Source organism: Acinonyx jubatus, chromosome X (assembly GCF_027475565.1).
Source record: "Acinonyx jubatus isolate Ajub_Pintada_27869175 chromosome X, VMU_Ajub_asm_v1.0, whole genome shotgun sequence".
In the NCBI taxonomy this organism is placed as follows: domain Eukaryota; kingdom Metazoa; phylum Chordata; class Mammalia; order Carnivora; family Felidae; genus Acinonyx; species Acinonyx jubatus.
This window is the reverse complement of record NC_069389.1, coordinates 47,938,219-47,955,555: the sequence shown is the minus strand read 5'-3', so window position 1 is coordinate 47,955,555 and position 17,337 is coordinate 47,938,219. Positions and strand designations below refer to the sequence as shown.

The following is a 17,337-nucleotide window of genomic DNA, read 5'->3' as shown; positions in this document are numbered from 1 at the left end:
GTCGCCTCCATATTATTTTGCAGCTCATTTATAGCATTTTTAGCTCCTCCTGACTGTTTCTCAGTCCTTTGATCTCTGTAGCAATAGATTCTCTGCTGCCCTCTATACTTTTTACAAGCCCAGCGATTAATTTTATGACTATTATTTTATTTCATTTTATTTTTTTTCAATATATGAAATTTATTTTCAAATTGGTTTCCATACAACACCCAGTGCTCATCCCAAAAGGTACCCTCCTCAATACCCATCACCCACCCTCCCCTCCCTCCCACCCTCTACCAACCCTCAGTTTGTTCTGTTTTTAAGAGACTCTTATGCTTTGGCTCTCTCCCACTCTAACCTCTTTTTTTTTTTTCCTTCCACGCCCCCATGGGTTTCTGTTAAGTTTCTCAGGATCCACAGAAGAGTGAAAACATATAGTATCTGTCTTTCTCTGTATGGCTTATTTCACTCAGCATCACACTCTCCAGTTCCATCCATGTTGCTACAAAGGGCCATATTTCGTTCTTTCTCATTGCCATGTAGTACTCCATTGTGTATATAAACCACAATTTCTTTATCCATTCATCAGTTGATGGACATTTAGGCTCTTTCCATAATTTGGCTATTGTTGAGAGTGCTGCTATAAACATTGGGGTACAAGTGCCCCTATGCATCAGTACTCCTCTATCCCTTGGGTGAATTCCTAGCAGTGCTATTGCTGGGTCATTGGGTAGATCTATGTTTCATTTTATGAGGAACCTCCACATTGTTTTTCAGTGTGGCTGCACCAATTTGCATTCCCACCAACAGTGCAAGAGGGTTCCCATTTCTCCACATCCTCTCCAGCATCTATAGCCTCCTTATTTGTTCATTTTGGCCACTCTGACTGGCATGAGGTGATATCTGAGTGTGCTTTTGATTTGTATTTCCCTGATAAGGAGCCTCGTCAAGCATCTTTTCATGTGCCTGTTGGCCATCCGGATGTCTTCTTTAGAGAAGTGTCTATTCATGTTTTCTCCCCATTACTTCACTGGGTTATTTGTTTTTCGGGTGTGGAGTTTGGTGAGTTCTTTACAGATTTTGGATACTAGCCCTTTGTCCGATATGTCATTTGCAAATATCTTTTCCCATTCCGTTGGTTGCCTTTTAGTTTTGTTGGCTGTTTCCTTTGCTGTGCAGAAGCTTTTTATCTACATATGGTCCCAGTAATTCATTTTTGCTTTTAATTCCCTTGCCTTTGGGGATGTGTCGAGTAAGAGATTGCTATGGCTGAGGTCAGAGAGGTCTTTTCCTGCTTTCCCCTCTAGGGTTTTGAAGGTTTCCTGTCTCACATTCAGGTCCTTTATCCATTTTGAGTTTGTTTTTGTGAATGTTGTCAGAAAGTGGTCTAGTTTCATTCTTATTCATGTTGTTGTCCAGCTCTCCCAGCACCATTTGTTAAAGAGACTGTCTTTTTCCATTGGATGTTCTTTCCTGCTTTGTCAAAGATGAGTTGGCCATACGTTAGTGGGTTTAGTTCTGGGGTTTCTATTCTATTCCATTGGTCTATGTGTCTGTTTTTGTGCCAATACCATGCTGTCTTGATGATGACAGCTTTGTAGTAGAGGCTAAAGACTGGGATTGTGATGCCTCCTGCTTTGGTCTTCTTCTTCAAAATTACTTTGGCCATTCGGGGCCTTTTGTGTATCCATAGGAATTTTACAATTGCTTGTTCTAGTTTCTAGAAGAATGCTGGTGCAATTTTGATTGGGATTGCATTGAATGTGTAGGTAGCTTTGGGTAGTATTGACATTTTGACAATATTTATTCTTCCAATCCATGAGCAGGAAATGTCTTTCCATTTCTTTAAATCTTCTTCAATTACCTTCATAAGCTTTCCATAGTTTTCAGCATACAGATCTTTTACATCTTTGGTTAGATTTACTCCTAGGTATTCTATGCTTCTTGGTGCAATGGTGAATGGGATCAGTTTCTTTATTTGTCTTTCTGTTGCTTCATTGTTATTTTATAAGAATGCAACTGATTTCTGTACGTTGATTTTGTATCCTGAGACTTTGCTGAATTCATGTATCAGTTCTAGCAGACTTTTGGTGGAGTCTATTGGGTTTTCCATGTATAATATCATGTCATCTGCAAAAAGCGAAAGCTTGACTTCATCTTTGCCAATTTTGATGCCTTTGATTTCCTTTTGTTGTCTGATTGCTGATGCTAGAACTTCCAACACGGTGTTAAACAACAGTGTGAGAGTGGGCATCCCTGTCGTGTTCCTGATCTCAGGGAAAAAGCTCTCAGTTTTTCCCCATTGAGGATGATGTCAGCTGTGGGCTTTTCATAAATGGCTTTTATGATGTTTAAGTATGTTCCTTCTATCTCGACTTTCTCCAGGGTTTTTATTAAGAAAGGGTGCTGGATTTTGTCAAAGGCCTTTTCTGCATCAATTGACAGGATCATATGGTTCTTATCTTTTCTCTTATTAATGTGATGTATCACGTTGATTGATTTGCGAATGTTGAACCAGCCCTGGATCCCAGGAATGAATCCCACTTGATCATGGTGAATAATTCTTTTTATATGCTGTTGAATTCGATTTGCTAGTATCTTATTGAGAATTTTTGCATCCATATTCATCAGGGATATTGGCCTGTAGTTCTCTTTTCTTGCTGGGTCTCTGTCTGGTTTAGGAATCAAAGTAATACTGGCTTCATAGAATGAGTCTGGAAGTTTTCCTTCCCTTTCAATTTCTTGGAATAGCTTGAGAAGGAAAGGTATTCTCTCTGCTTTAAACGTCTGGTAGAACTCCCCTGGGAAGCCATCTGGTCCTGGACTCTTATTTGTTGGGAGATTTTTGATAACCGATTCAATTTCTTCGCTGGTTATGTGTCTGTTCAAGCTTTCTATTTCCTCCTGATTGAGTTTTTGAATAGTGTGGGTGTTGAGGAATTTGTCCATTTCTTCCAGGTTGTCCAATTTGTTGGCATATAATTTTTCATAATATTCCCTGATAATTGTTTGTGTCTCTGAGGGATTGGTTGTAATAATTCCATTTTCATTCATGATTTTATCTAGTTGGGTCATCTCCCTTTTCTTTTTGAGAAGCCTGGCTAGAGGGTTGTCAATGTTGCTTATTTTTTCAAAAAACCAACTCTTGCTTTCGTTGATCTACTCTACAGTTTTTTTTACATTCTATATTGTTTATTTCTGCTCTGATCTTTATTATTTCTCTTCTTCTGCTGGGTTTAGGCTGCCTTTGCTGTTCTGCTTCTAGTTCCTTTATGTGTGCTGATAGATTTTGTATTTGGGATTTTTCTTGTTTCTTGAGATAGGCCTGGATTGCAATGTATTTTCCTCTCAGGACTGCCTTCGCTGCGTCCCAAAGCGTTTGGATTGTTGTCTTTTCATTTTCGTTTCCAAATATTTTTTAATTTCTTCTCTAATTGCCTGGTTGACCCACTCATTCTTTAGTAGGGTGTTCTTTAACCTCCATGCTCTTGGAGGTTTTCCAGACTTTTTCCTGTGGTGGATTTCAAGCTTCATAGCATTGTGGACTGAAAGTATGCATGGTATAATTTCAACTCTTGTATACTTATGACGGGTTGTTTTGTGACCCAGTATATGATCTATCTTGGAGAATGTTCCATGTGCACTCGAGTAGAAAGTATATTCTGTTGCTTTGGGATGCAGAGTTCTAAATATGTGTGTCAAGTCCATCTGATCCAATGTCTCATTCAGGGCCCTTGTTTCTTTATTGACCGTGTGTCTAGATGATCTATCCATTTCTGTAAGTGGAGTGTTAAAGTCCCCTGCAATTACCACCTTCTTATTATTAAGGTTGCTTATGTTTATGACTAACTGTTTTATATATTTGGGGGCTCTGGTATTCGGTGCATAGACATTTATAACTGTTAGCTCTTCCTGATGGATAGACCCTGTAGTGATTATATATTGCCCGTCTTCATCTCTTGCTACAGGCTTTAATTTAAAGTCTAGTTTGTCTGATATAAGTATGGCTACTCCAGCTTTCTTTTGGCTTCCAGGAGCCTGATAAATAGCTCTCCATCCCTTCACTCTCAATCTAAAGGTGTCCTCAGGTCTAAAATGAGTCTTTTGTAGACAGCAAACAGATGGGTCTTGTTTTTTTATCCATTCTGATACCCTATGTCTTTTGGTTGGCGCATTTAATCCATTTACTTTCAGTGTTATTATAGAAAGATACGGGTTTAGAGTCATTGTGATGTCTGTACGTTTTATGCGTGTAGCGATGTCTCTGGTACTTTGTCTCACAGGATCCCCCTTAGGATCTCTTGTAGGGCTGGTTTAGTGGTGACAAATTCCTTCAGGTTTTTTTGGGAAGACCTTTATCTCTCCTTCTATTCTAAATGACAGACTTGCTGGATAAAGGATTCTCGGCTGCATATTTTTTCTGTTCATCACATTGAAGATCTCGTGCCAATCCTTTCTGGCCTGCCAAGTTTCAAAAGACAGATCAGTCACGAGTCTGATAGGTCTCCCTTTATATGTTAGGGCACGTTTATCCCTTGCTGCTTTCAGAATTTTCTCTTTATCCTTGTATTTTGCCAGTTTGACTCTGACATGTCGTGCAGAAGATCGATTCAAGTTTTGTCTGAAGGGAGTTCTCTGTGCCTCTTGGATTTCAATGCCTTTTTCCTTCCCCAGTTCTGGGAAGTCCTCAGCTATTATTTCTTCGAGTACACCTTCAGCACCTTTCCCTCTCTCTTCCTCCTCTGGGATACCAATTATGCATATATTATTTCTTTTTAGTGTATCACTTAGTTCTCTAATTTTCCCCTCATACTCCTGGATTTTTTTATCTCTCTTTTTCTCAGCTTCCTTTTTCCATAACTTTATCTTCTAGTTCACCTATTCTCTCCTCTGCCTCTTCAATCCGAGCCGTCGTCGTTTCCATTTTATTTTGCATTTCGTTTGAAGCGTTTTTCAGCTCCTCCTGACTGTTCCTTAGTCCCTTGATCTCTGTAGCAAGAGATTCTCTGCTGTCCTCTATACTGTTTTCAAGCCCAGCGATTAATTTTATGACTATTATTCTAAATTCACTTTCTGTTATATTATTTAAATCCTTTTTGATCAGTTCGTTAGCTGTTGTTATTTCCTGGAGATTGTTTTGAGGGGAATTCTTCTGTTTGGTCATTTTGGATAGTCCCTGGAGTGGTGCGGACCTGCAGGGCACTTCCCCTGTGCTGTGGTGTATAACTGGAGTTGGTGGGCGGAGTCGTAGTCAGACCTGAAGTCTGCCCCCAGCCCACCGCTGGGGCCAGAGTCAGACTGGTGTGTGCCTTCTCTTCCCCTCTCCTAGGGTGGGATTCACTGTGGGGTGGCGTGGCCCGTCTGGGTTACTTGCACACTGCCAGGCTTGTGGTGCTGGGGATCTGGCGTATTAGCTTGGGTGGGTAGGCAAGGTGCACGGGGGCAGGAGGGGCAGGCTTAGCTTGCTTCTCCTTAGGTGATCCACTTCAGGAGGGTCGTGTGGCAGCGGGAGGGAGCCAGACCCGCTGCTGGAGGTTTGGCTCCGCAGAAGCACAGTGTTGGGTGTTTGCGTGGAGCAAGCAAGTTCCCTGGCAGGAACTGGTTCCCTTTGGGATTTTGGCTGGGGGGTGGGCGAGGGAGATGGCGCTGGTGAGCGCCTTTGTTTCTCAACAAACTGAGCTCTGTTGTCTGGGGGCTCAGCAACTCTCCCTCCATTTGTCCTCCAGCCTTCCCGCTTTCTGAGCAGAGCTATTAACTTATGACCTGCCGGATGCTAAGTCGCGCTTGCTGTCGGAACACACTCCGTCCGGCCCCTCTGCTTTTGCAAGCCAGACTGGGGGGCTCTGCTTGGCCGGCAGGCTACCCCTCCACCCCGGCTCCCTCCCGCCAGTCCGTGCAGAGCACACCTCCTCTCCGCCCTTCCTACCCTCTTCCGTGGGCCTCTCGTCTGCGCTTGGCTCCAGAGACTCCGTTCTGCTAGTCTTCTGGTGGTTTTCTGGGTTAGTTAGGCAGGTGTAGGTGGAATCTAAGTGATCAGCAGGATGCGCGGTGAGCCCAGCGTCCTCCTAATCCGCCATCTTCCCTCCCTCCCGCATGACTATTATTTTAAATTCATTTTCTGCTATATTGCTTAAATTGGTTTTGATCAGTTCTTTAGCTGTTGCTATTTCCTGGAGTTTGACGAGAATTCTTCTGTTTCATCATTTTGGATAGTCCCTGGAGTGGCGGGGAACTGCAGGGCACTTCCCCTGTGCTGTGGTGTATAACTGGAGTTGGTGGGTGGAGCCGAAGTCAGACCTGATGTCTGCTCCCAGCCTACCGCTGGGGCCACAGTCAGACTGGTGTGTACCTTCTCTTCCCCTCTCCCAGGGGCAGCACTCACTGTGGAGTTGTGTGGCCTCTGTCTGGGCTACTTGCACACTGCTAGCCTTGTGGTGCTGCTTCGATGGGAACTGGCCTATTAGCCGGGGTGGATCCACAAGGTGCACAGGGGCAGGAGGGACAGGCCCAGCTCACTTTGCCTTTGGTGGTCTGCTTTGGGAGGGGCCCTGTGGCACCAGGAGGGAGGTAGACCCGTCGGGGGGATGGATCCACAGAAGCACAGCTTGGGTGTTTGTGCGGTGCAAGCAAGTTCGTGGCAGGAACTGGTTCCCTTTGGGATGTAGGCTGGGGGATGGGCGAGGGAGATGGCGCTTCCCAGCGCCTTTGTTCCCAGCCAAGCTGAGCTCTGCCCTCCAGGGCTCAACTCTCCCTCCTGTTGTCCTTTAGCCCTCCTGCTCTCCGAGCAGAGCTGTTGACTTATAACATTTCAGATGTTAAGTCCTGCTGGCTGTCAGAACACACTCTGTCTGGCTCCTCCACTTTTGCAAGCCCGTCTCAGGGGCTCTGCCTTGCCAGGTGGGCTGGCTGCCCCTCCACCGCCCTGGCTCCCTCCTCCCAGCCCGTGTAGTGCGCACTGCCTCTACGCCCTTCCTACCCTCCTCCGTGGGCCTCTCGTCTATGCTTGGCTCCGGAGAGTCTGTTCTGCTAGTCTTCTGGCGGTTTTCTGGGTAAATTAGGCAGATGTGGGTGGAATCTAAGCGATCAGCAGGACGCGGTGAGCCCAGCGTCCTCTTACACCGGCATCTTCCCAATAAATATCTGTATTATGTTGTTTTTGAATGGTATATTCTGAATATATCCGTTAAGTTCATCTGTTCCAGGGTGTCATTCAAAGTTATCATTTGCTTCATTTTGTGTTTAGGTGATCTATCCATTCATGTAACTGGGGTGTTAATATCCCCTACTGTTATTGTATTATTAACAATTACTTTATGTTTCATATTCATTGTTTTATATATTTATATGCCCCATGCTGGGTTCATAAATATTTACAATTGTTATATGTTCCTGTTGGGTGTCCCCTTCATGGTTAATAATTATTGCCTTCTTTGTCTCTTGTTACAGTCTTCATTTTAAGTCTATTTTGTCTGATATAAGTATTGCTAATCCAGCTTTCCTTTTATGTATATTTGCATGATAAATGGTTTTTCATCCCCTCACTTTCAAACTGCAGGTGTCTTGAGATCTACAATGAGTCTATTGTGGGCAGTGTATAGATGGGTCTTGTTTTTTAATCCATTCTGACAATGCTATGTCTATTAATTTAAGCATTTAATTCATTTACACTCAGAATAATTATTGATAGATATGCATTTAGTGTCATTTTATTACTTGTTTTGCCATTGCTGGAGATTTTCTCTGTTTCTTTCTTGTCTGTGTCCTTTTTGGTCTTTCCATCCAACTCAAAGAGTCCTCTTTAATATTTTGCACAGGACTGGTTTAATGGTCACCAACTCCTTCAGTTTTTGTTTGAGAAACTCCTTATGCCTTCTTCTTTTCTGAACGATAGCCTTGCTGGATAGATATTCTTGGATGCATAATTTTCCCCTTCAGTATGTTGAATATATCATGCTATAGCCTTCTTGCCCTGTAGCTAGCTTATGGGTCTTACTATGTTTGCTAAGTATGTCTTTTTTCTTGCTGCTTTTAAGGGTTTTTCTTTATCACAATATTTTGTAAATCTAATTACAATGTATCCTGTTGTTGGCTTCCTTTTGTTGATTTAATGGGATTTTCCTATGCCTCCTGGATCTAGATGTCTGGATCATTTCTTCAAATAAACTTTCTCTCCCTTTTTCTCTTTCCTTCTTCTGGGACTCCTAAAATATGAATATTATGTTTGATGTAGTCACTAAATTCTCTACATCTATTCTTGTTTTCCATTATTCTTCATTCTCTCTTTTGTTAAGCTTTATCATTTTCCATTATTTTGTGTTCTAGGTCACTAATCCATTCCTCTGCTTGTTGCCTGCTTTTCATTGCATCAAACCTATTTCCAATCTTGTTTATTTTGTTCTTCATCTCTGATTTTTTAAAATTATTTCATCTCTGGTAAGAGTATCTCTGATGTCTCCTATTCTTTTCTCAAGCCCAGTGAGAATCCTTATCATTGTTGCTTGAAGTTCTCCATCAGCCAAGTTTCTTTTATCTGTTTTGCTTACATCTCTGGCAATGGCCTTATTTTGCTCTTTCATTTGGGATGAACTCCTCTGTCTTCACCTTTTGTCTAAGTATCTGCCTTATTCTCTGTGTTGGAAAAGCCAGTTATGTCTCCTACTCCTGAAAATAATGTCCTTAAGAAGATGAGGTCATGTAGTTCCCAGGGTTTGGTGCTTCAGGGAGTTTCTCCAGTGTATGCTGTGTGCACTCTGGTGTTGTGTTTTGGTTGCTCTATCCTTCAGGCCAGTCATCTGAAGACATTCTCCTTGCCATGTGTGGGCAGTATTTGGTCCCTGGCCTGAATGTGGTGAATTTAAACTAGGTGTTTTCTGATCTGCCTCTGAAATGAGCTGATACCACCTCCACCAGAATCAGGGCTCTGCAGAGCTCTCTGGTTCGGAGATATGGTGTGGGCAATGTTTTGTTCTGGTCGTCTAGGGGAGGGGCCTGCTATGCTGCAACTGAGGCAAGAGTGACTGAGAAGGTCAGACCTGCTAGAAGGCAGGGCCTTGGGGCTTGGTATAAACAAGTTAGGCAGCCAGTGTTTGGGCTGGGCTGCTTCCAACAGGTACCTCTATGTTTATGCTGAGGGGTGGGTGTAGGAAATGGTGCCAGCAGCTCCTTTGTTCCTGGAGTGGAGTCTCAGTGAATGCTACTTCTTGGTGAAGTCACAGAAGAGCCAATAATATCCCGCTTGTGTGCCCCAGGCTCTCTTCAGGTGGCTGTTTCCATGCTGTCTGCCCCCAAGTTATTTGCCTACCTTCTCTTCAGCAGTAACACAGTGCCTCCTAGTCTCTATTCCAGCCAATCCCACTGACCTTTGATCCTGAGAAACTTAACAGAAGACCATGGGGGAGGGGGAGGGGGAAAAAGTTACATAGAGGAAAGGAGGCAAACCAGAAGAGACTTTTAAAAACTGAGAATAAACTGAGGGTTGATGGGGGGTAGGAGGGAGGGGAAAGTGGGTGATGGGCATTGAGGAGGGCACCTGTTGGGATAAGCACTGGGTGTTGTATGGAAACCAATTTGACAATAAATTTCATATTAAAAAAATAAAATAAAATTCCAGTGTTTAAGTCCCCCTCGTTTCAAGAACTCTTGAAATTCAGCCCCTGTTGTTTTCCATGGTAATAGCTTTGGGTAAATGTTCTCCTTGTGCATTCCCTATGTGCTCCTCTCTTTCTCACTTTTCTTGTCCATGGCACCCTCCCCTCCGTAGCACCCATGATCTGATTCTCCCCTAAACTGTGTCTCCTCACTTCCTAACTTTTTTGTTGTCGCCTCCTTTCTCCTTTTAGTTGTGGAGATTGTTCTGTCAGTTTTCATGCCAATTTCTGGAGTAGTTAGGATGATTTAATAGTTATCTAGTTGTGTTCATGGGATGGAACAGGCCTATGGTCCTCCTACTCTGTCACCATCTTCCCTCTCCCTAGTCCTGGACTTTTATTTTTTGGTTGGTTTTTGATTCCTTATTCAATTTCTTTACTTGTAATTTGTGTGTTCAAATTTAATAGTTCTTTTTGAATCAGTTTTGGAAGATTATAGTTGTTTAGAAATTTATCTATTTTTTTTAGGTTGTCCAACTTGGTGACATATAATTTTTCAGAGTAGTCTCAAAATCCTTTGTATTTCTGTGGTGTCAGTTGTTACTTCTGTCTCATATCTGATTTAATTTATTAATTTTTTTGGTCTATTTTTTTCTTGATGAGTCTGGCTAACGGTTTGCCAATTTTGTTTATCTTTTCAAAGAGCAAGCCCTTTGTTTCATTGCATTTTTCCATTTTTGAAAAAGCTTCTATGTCATTTACTTTTGCCCTGTATTATTTCCTTCCTTCTACTTATGTTGAACTTTGTTCCTTTTTTCCTTTTCTTTTAGTTCCTTTAGGTGTAAAGTCAGGTTGTTTATTTCACTTTTCCTTGTTTCTTGAGGTAGGCCTATCACTATGTTTCCCTCTTAGAACTATTCTGTCACAAAGATTTTGAACTGCTGTGTTTTAATTTTTATTTGTCTCCATGCATTTTTTTATTTCTTCTTTCATTGCTTCATTGACTCATTGGTCGTTTAGTACCATGTTGTTTAGCCTCCATGTGTTTGTGACTTTTTCAATTATTTTGTGATTGATTACTAATTTCATATTGCTGTGATTGGATAACATGCATGGTATTATTTTAATATTTGTAAATTTATTGAGACTTGTATTGTGGCCTAATGTTATCTATTCTGGAGTATATTACATGCAGACATGAAAAGAATGTATATTCTGTTGGTTTTAGAGATAATTATTTTTATATATCTATTATGTCCATTTGTTCTAATGTGTCATTCAAAGACATTATCCATTAATGTTTGCTTTATACATTTAGGTGCTCCAATACTGGGTGTACAGATATTTATAACTGTAATATCCTCTTGTTGGAATTGATCCCTTTATCATTATGCAATGTTCTTCTGTGTTTGTTACAGTCTTTGTTTTAAAGCCTATTTTGGGGGTGCCTGGGTGGCTCAGTCGGTTAAGCGTCCAACTTCGGCTCAGGTCATGATCTCGCGGTCTGTGAGTTTGAGCCTAGCGTCGGGGTCTGTGCTGACAGCTCAGAGCCTGGAGCCTGCTTTGGATTCTGTGTCTCCCTCTCTCTCTGCCCCTCCCCCTCTCATGCTCTGTCTCTCTCTCTCTGTCAAAAATAAATAAACATTAAAAATTAAAAAAAAATGTATTTTGTCTTGGGGTGCCTGGCTGACTCAGTCAGTAGGGCATGTGACTCTTGCTCTCAGGGTTGTGAATTCAAGTCCCATGTTGAGTATAGTGATTACTTAAAAATAAATTCCTAAAAAAAAAATCTATTTTGTCTAAGTACTTACACTCTAGCCTTTTTTTATTCACTTCCACTTGCATGGTAAATATTTTCTCCCCTCTTTGCTGTTAGTGTATATCTTTCTTTGGATCTGAGGGGAGTCTCTTGTAGGCAGCAAATAGATGGGTCTTGTTTTTTCATGCATTCTGCCAACCTATGGCTTTTGCTTAAAGTATTTAGGCCATTTACATTTAAATTCAAATTAGTTAACATACTGTGTAGTCTTGGCTTCAGTAGAACCCAGTAATTCATCTCTTACATATGATACCCAGTGCTCTTCCCAAAAAGTGCCCTCCTCAATGCCCATTACCCATTTAACCCATCCTCCCACCCACCTCCCCTCCAGCATTCCTTAGGTTGTTCTCTGTATTTAAGTCTCTTATGGCTTGCTTCCCTCTCTGTTTTTACCTTATTTTTCTTTCCCTTCCCCTATGTTCATCTGTTGAGTTTCTCAAATTCCACATATGAGTGAAATCATATGTCTTTCTCTGACTGACTTATTTAATTTAGCATAATACCCTCTAGCTCCATCCACGTTGTTGCAAATGGCAAGATTTTTTTCATCATTGAGGAGTATTCCATTGTATATATATATACCACTTCCTCTTTATCCACTCATCAGTAATTATTGATATGCTCGTATTTATTGCCATTTTGTTCACTATTTTCTGGTTAGTTTTTTAGTTCTTCTCTGTTCCTTTCTTCCTCTTTTGTTCTCCTTTATGTTTAATAAATTTCTGTAGTTTTATGTTTAGTTTATTTCTGTTTACCTTTTGTGTATCTACTATAGTTTTAGGGTTTGTGGTTACCAGGAGGTTTATATATAGCATCCCAAGTATACAGCAGTCTATGTTAAGTTGATGGATTTAATTTCAAATATTCTAAAACAAACGAACAAACAAAAAACAAAAGAAAATTCTTTATTTACTCTCTACTTCACATTTTATGTATGTGCTGTCATTTTTCTACTTCTTATTCACAATTTTCATACATGTAATTATGGCCATTTATTTTCTGTTTAAAGAAATTTAACATTTGTTATAAGACTGGTTTAGTGGTGATAAACTCCTTTAACGTTTCTTTGGGAAACTCCATGTCTTTTTCAATTCTGAATGATAATCTTGCCTGGTAGAATATTTTTGGTTGTAGGTTTGTTTTTTTTTGTTGTTGTTGTTGTTGTTGTTGTTTTTTTTTCATTTTCTTTCAGCACTTTGGATATATCCTGCTACTCTCTTCTGGCTGCAAAGTTTCTGCTGATAAATCAGTTGATAGTCTCATAGGCTTTCCCTTTTGGGTAAATTTTTGTTTCTCTCTCAATGCTTTTAAGATATTTTTATCATTAATCGTTGACATTTTAGTTACTATATGTCATGGTCTGTTCCTCCTTGGGTTTATGTTGCTTGGAGCTCTTTGTGATTCTTGAACCTGGATGTCTATTTTCTTTCTCAGGTTAGGGAACTTTTCAGCTATTTCTTCAAATTAGTTTTCTGCCTCATTCTTTCTCTTCTGAGACCCTTATAATGATTTTTTTTTAGCTTTAGATCCCTTAAGCTATTTTCATTTTTAAAATTCTTTTCTCTTTGTTGTTCAGCTTGGGTGCTTTCTATTATACTGTCCTCCAGATCACTGATACATTCTCCTGCATCTGCTAATCTGTTGATTTCCTCTAGTGTATTTTTTTTTATTTCAGTTACCTTATTCTTCAACTCTAACTGGCTCTTTTTCATATTTTGTATCTCTTTATTGAAGGTCTCACTGAGGTCTTTAACTCCTCTCCTGCCCAGGGCAGCTCTCTAGTATGACTACTTTAAATTACTTTAAATTCTCATCAGGCATTTTGCTTATCCTTGTTTCATTAGTTCTTTTCAGAGATTTTGTGTTGTTCTTTCTTTTGCAGCATATTTCTCTGTTTCCTCATTTTTCCTGACTTTCTGTGTTTGTTTCTATGGACTAGGTGGAACAGCTACTTCTAAAAATTTGAAGGCATCATTTTATGTATGGTTCCCTATGTAGACTGTGTGCTTGGAGAATTTAGCTGACTAGCTGGAGCTGTGATGTCATGGGCTGAGGGCTCCAATGCTCTCCAAAGTTTAAGAAGTGACTCCCCTGCCAGGACAGCTAAAGCCGACATGGTCACAGATGGGTGTGGCCCATGGGCTCTCCATGCAGCAGGTGCTTTGGCAAAACAGTTAAAAGGAAATTGTGGTTTATATACAGAATGGAATACTACATGGCAATGAGAAAGAATGAAATATGGCCCTTTGTGGCAATGTTGATGGAACTGGAGAGTGTTATGTTAAGTGAAATAAATCATACAAAGACAGATACCATATGTTTTCACTCTTATGTGGATCCTGAGAAACTTAACAGCAGTCTATGGGGGAGGGGAAGAAAAAAAAAGAGGTTAGAGAGGGAGACAGCCAAAGCATAAGAGACTCTTAAAAACTGAGAACAAACTGAGGGTTGATGGGGGTGGGAGGGGAGAGTGGGTGATGGGTATTGAGGAGGGCACCTTTTGGGATGAGCACTGAGTGTTGTATGGAAACCAATTTGACAATAAATTTCATATTAAAAAAACAAACAACAAACAACAAAAACTAAATTTCATGCAAGCTGTGTTGTTCTGAGATCTATGCACAGAAGCTGAAACAGGTATTAGCTGGGGTATCCCAGAGCTCTCCATAGATGGTGCTCTGGCTGTGCAGCTGGAGCTCAGGGACAGAGTGTAGGCTGGAAGGTCTTGTGGTTTTCTGTACATGGGCACCCTGGCAGCTAAAGCAGATGCACACTGGGGTGTCACATGGTTCTATTCACTGATGGCACGCTGGCAGGACAGCTAAAGCTGATGTGGATGAGCAAGGGGGTCCCAGGGTGCTTCACATCGGGTACACTCTGGCAGGGCAGCTGGAGCTAAAATGGGCTTAATCTGGAGGATTCTGTGGTTCTCTGCGCAGCATGTATCCTGTCAGGACACCTTAAGCTTCAGTGGATGCAAGCCAGGGATCCTAGAGTTCTACATGCTGAATGCACCCTGGCAGGATAGCTGAAGCTGAAATGGATGCAACCCAGGTTGTTCAGGTGCTATCCATGCACGGAGTCTCTACTCGGGTGGCTGGAGTTGAGGTGGTATGTGGGCTGCGAGGTTCCTGGGCTCTCTGAGCACAGGGTTCTCTGATAGAAGTGGGTGTAAGCCAGGGAACCCAGTGCACTTTGCACAGAGGAAAACTTGGCAAGATAGCTGAAGTGGATACAAAGCAAGGTGTTCTGGGGCTCTCCACACTGTGGGTGACCTGGTGTGACAGCTGAAGCTGAACTGGTTGCATGCTGGGATGTCCCTGGGTGCTCAATGCAGAGGATGTCTTGGCCAGACAACTGGAACTGAGACCAGTGCAGGCAGGGATATTCTGGGGCACTCTGCAGAGGGTGCCTTGCCAGGATGGCTAGAACTGATGCAGGCACAGGGCAGGGGGGGGGGGGGGTTAGGGTAGCTGGATCCAAAGTAGTCATTTGGGAGGTTCTGGGGCACTCTGCAATAGCGGTGACCTAGGAAGCCATCTGAAGTTGAACTAGTATGGGCCTGGCTGTTCTAGGGTGCTCTGTACCTGTGTCATCTGGGAGGAAAGGATGGAGCTATAGTGGGCACTGAACAGGATTGTCTTGGTGTGCACCACCCTGTGGCCACCTTGATGGGATGGCTAGGGCTGGTGTAGACTAGGGGCCCAGGGTTCACTGAGGTGGTAGGATGATTAGGGCACACAAACGGCACACTGATCTCTGCTTTCAAGGTGAAGGGTGAGCATAGACCATGTCAGGCCATCTCACCCGGAGAAAGTTCCAGCAGCTCCAGGTGTCAAGAGTTCTGGGTCTGACTCTTTTATAAACTGGTTGCTCCTTTAAACCACAGCCTTGTGCCCAAGGAAAGATGAATCTTTTCCTAGTCGCTCAATACTATTCCTCCTCTCTGCAGTTGCAGCACCAGAGGTGGGGTTTCTCTCTCTTTTTTTTTTTTTTTTTACTATGGATCTGTCTTGCTGTTCTCTTTTACTGTTCTTTCATTGTGCAGAAGCTGCTTAATGGATTGTCAGTTCTTTTTCAGAAAGAATTGCTCTATAAATAGGTATAACTGGGTGTGTTCCATGGAGGATGTCCTCCTAAGTCACCATCTTGGACTGGAAACCCTGCATCCCACAAGTTTTAGTATGATGTTTCCATTTGTTTTTGAAGGTTTTTTTCCCCTCAAGATATTTTCTGATTTCCTTTTTGATTTCTTCTTTCGCTTATTGCCTTTGGTTTTACAGGAGTGTGTTATTTTTCACATATTGGTGAAATTTCCTGTTTTCCTCTTGCTATTGTTTTCTAAGTTCATACTATTATGTTTGGAAAAGATATCTGATATGATTTCAATATTTTGAAATGTTAAAAGTTACTTTGTGACAACTATATGATCTATCCTGGAAAATGTTTCTGTGTACTTAAGAAAAATATGCATTGTGCTGCTGTTGGGTGGAATGTTTTCTATGTGTTTGTTAGGTCAATTTAATCTAAAGTATACTTCAAGTCCACTATTTTAATATTCATTTTCTGCCTGTGTGATCTATCCATTGTTGACAATAGGGTATTGATGTACCTATTATTGCATTGATTTTTTTTTCCTTCGGATCTGTTAATAACTGTTTAATATATTTAGGTGCTCCAATATTCGGTGAATATATGTTTACAGTTCTTATATCTTCTTAAAATTCTCCTATTATTATATAATAACATTTGGCTCTATTCACAGCTTTTGACTTATTAAACTGTTTTATCTAAGTATAGTTACCCCTGTTTTCTGTTGGTGTCTATTTTTCATGGAATATCCTTCCCATACTTTCACTTTCAGAAACAAAGAAACAAATAACAACATCAAGAAGACTCTTAAATGCATTTCCTTAAATTTTAAGTGAGTTTGTTTTAAGTAGAATATAGTTATGTGTCACATTTTTACCCATTCAGCCACTCTATGCACTTTGATAGAGGAATTTAAACTATTTTCATTCAGACTAATTATATATTAACAACTTCCTATTGTGATTTTAAGTTATTTTCTGATTCTGTTAAAGATCCTTTGTTCCTTTCTACCTCTTTACTGTTTCATTTGTGTATTGATTACTTTTGTAAGATTATGGATTGATTCATTTCTCTTTGTCTTTGTGTATGTACTATAGGTTTTAGCTATCTAGTTACAATAAGGCTTTCATAATATATCTTCTAAGTCTATTTTAGACCAATAATAATGTCAATTATACATACAAATTCCCAATATTTTCTTGCCTCTACCCCACATTTTGTTTATGTCACATTTTGTTCTCATTTTTTCTTCTTTTTTATTTTTTTCTTCATCTTAATTGAGATACAATTGAACTATATTAGTTTTAGTTGTACAATATGATTCAATATTTGTATGTATTGTGAAAGAACCACCACAATAGATCAAGTTAACATTTACTACCATACATAATCACAACTTTCTGTTTTCATGAGGACTTCTTAGCAACTTTCAAATATGCAGTAAAGTATTACTAACCATCATTGCCATGCTGTACATTATATCTCCATGACTTATTTCAAATTTGGAAGTTTGTACCTTTAGAGTCCCTTCACCCATCTTGCCCACTGATGGCCACACCTCTAGTAAAACACCAATCTGTTCTCTTTATCTACAAGCTTTTTTTGGGGGGGGGGTGATTAGATTCCACATATAAGTGAAATCATATGGTATTTGACTTTCTCTGTCTGACCTATTTCACTTAGCATAATGCCTACAATGACCATCCCCGATGTTACAACTGCCATATTTTCATTTTTTATTACTGAATATTATTTGTGTGTGTGTGTGCGTGTGCACACATACACATATGTGCATGTGTATGTGTGGTATCTTCTTTATCCATTTATCTATCAATAGACACTTAGGTTGTTTCCATA

At 40.8% G+C, this 17,337-nt stretch overlaps 1 protein-coding gene across 2 annotated transcripts in view; it reads right to left on the bottom strand.

The window, feature by feature from the left end:
* NBDY (negative regulator of P-body association) overlaps nt 1–17,337 on the bottom strand; it is a 122,336-nt gene that overhangs the window by 27,812 nt on the left and 77,187 nt on the right. The window lies entirely within an intron of this gene.